Below are 2,500 nucleotides of genomic sequence, written 5' to 3' on the forward strand. Positions count from 1 at the left end.
ACTTATTGCAATTCAGGATATCTACGAACAGACTGGTCAAGGATGTCTTACACACAGTCTTTGAATCAATTTTTAGTAATATTTGTACTCTTAACAACTTCTTTTTGGAGATGAGGTATTCTGTGTAGGATTCAACCCTGATTAGAACCTGAGGCAACAGTCAACTAGGCCCAAAGACATCAAAAATTTGGCAGAATACCGTTAATTTAGAGGCTAAAAAAACATCATCCATTAGTGACATGTGAATTGGATTTTAATGTAATGCATGTAATTTTGTAATTTTGTTTTCTAATAATAAAGAGGTGACCATATAAACTTACCAAATCAATACTGCAACAGTTTTTTTCATTTCCATCCCCAAAGTGTACTTGCCCAATCACACCACAAATTCCACAAACTACACTGTCAAGGGACTGGTTCGATAAAAGTTCAAAAGCATAAAAGCCATTGTATAACAAGCCTGCAAAAATGGAGCTCCGAAGGCACGCGCACGCGGAGCACCATTCTTAAGAAAATATGGTAACCCATCAATGTGAGAAAATTTGGTTTTACAGCAATGACGTCATAAACGTACGTACGTCCGCCCCTCCAGGTATGCCAATGTGACCAGTATCACGTAATCACATCACGGGGTCAAGTTTAGAGCTCATCAAGGAGGCAATACTCCAGTTGACACTGTATCGTTTACAGCATACATCTTTGATATTGGACATCAATGTTTTGGTCAATTGACACTTTCAAAACAAGGTATCCGTTGACCAGTATCATGTGACCATATCTCAGGCTCAAGTTAGACCTTATCGAGGTCAGCTGTTTTTTTTTTTAAAGTTGACCGCTGACCAGGGGCTGGTTGTTGATTGAATCGTAGGCTCAAGCAAGGTCAGACACTCACACTCGCACCTGAACGAGGCTTAACTTTTCTCGCTCTTTCCGTGGCTCGACACGGCTAAACAGCCATGCTACGTCACCAAAACCTCTTGACAGTCAATGCTTTTCGTGTTGTGGGGCCTGTTTCTCGAAAGACCCGGTAACTTACCATGCCCAATAGCTTATCGGGGCCGTTATCGGGAAACATTATTGGGCCCCAAGTAGTGTTTCTCGAAGCACCCGTAACCTCTCTCGGTAATTACTGGGCCCGTAAAAATGACGCAAGAGATGGAGAACCACTTGCCACGACAAGTTTGACAACTTTCATTTCATTCGATTTCATGCTGCTGTTGGATTCTATGGGGGTGGACTTTTTTCATGTTTTTCGAAGGACAGTGCAAAACTTTCAGTTTTTTGTTGTGTCAAAGTAGAGCATCCGAGAGAAATCAGTAATTTGTATCATCATGCAGCCTGGAAGTGACGATCAGTTGCCTTCTTGCTCGATTCGGCAATCTTCATCTTGGTCACCAAAAAGTTACTTTTTTTTGGTCAGTAGAGTATTCTCATACTAACCATGGATAGCAGAATTCGAGACGACATGTTTAACATTATTTTGGAACGAACCAGTGTGAAATGTCGGTATATGGAGTTTTCAGGTAAGTTCTATTTGATGCATTAACGTTGAATTGCATATTGACCACATTCATGGCGGCCATGTTGGTACGCTTCGCCTAGTTTGCGCGGGAAAAAAATTGGCTTACCGCATTGTGCTGCAACAAACGTTCCGTGGCTTTAAAAGGTACGAATATTTCTTTCATTTTTATCAGTTACTATTTCCATTATTTTTTTGTATAATTGTTAAAATCAAATATTTTATTATCCTTTCTTGGTTCGACACATTTATCAGACCTTTTCTTACTTTCGTCCCCCGCCCTCTTCCAAGATTACAAAATTCAAATTACAAAATACAATAAATAAACCATGGTCATTTAACAAAGGAAACCTTCATGGAGATGAGGCTATCGTAATTAAATTTGCAAAATGATTTGAGTATCATCACACATTCAGTGAGTTTATTGATAATTTATTGTCAATTTTACATATATAAAATTGAATAGATGTCTGCAGAGAAGAAATCGCGAAGTGGCACTTGTGCAGGCTTATGCAAAACACAAAGTAAGCTAAGTCGTATTATATTTTGACAGTAATTGCATAATTTTCAGTAGTTATGATGGGAAAAAAGTTTTGTAAAAATTCATGTTTCCCAGAACTTAGAAATTCCAATGATGAAACAACCTGACTAAGTGAAGAAGGTGGGCCACAATTTACACATACTATTATAGCATCAAACATTTTCTTTAAACACACGTACAGTAAAGATATATGGATGTATTGAAAAGTTCTTTATTTCAATTTTTTGTCCCTAGTATGTCCTTCAGGCTACATTTTCGAATACTGTAACCCTGGAGAAGAAGAGAGAGGCTTGGGCCTCTGTTTTAGATGCTGTAAATGCGGTGGATGCTGGGGGAAAAAAACTGTAGAGAGATATTTAAAAAGAACCCACTTTCATTGTCTCTTGTTATTCAGCAAATATTGTTTTAAAAATTTATTCGTATAGCGAAATATTTCCTAA

The 2,500-nt window shown here is 38.1% G+C and overlaps 1 pseudogene; it reads left to right on the forward strand.

Annotated features, from left to right (window-relative positions):
* Positions 1-1,985: 1,985 nt before the first annotated feature.
* LOC138007509 (uncharacterized) overlaps positions 1,986-2,500 on the forward strand; it is a 3,445-nt pseudogene continuing 2,930 nt past the window's right edge.

Source organism: Montipora foliosa, chromosome 6 (genome assembly GCF_036669935.1).
Source record: "Montipora foliosa isolate CH-2021 chromosome 6, ASM3666993v2, whole genome shotgun sequence".
Classification (NCBI taxonomy): Eukaryota; Metazoa; Cnidaria; class Anthozoa; order Scleractinia; family Acroporidae; genus Montipora; species Montipora foliosa.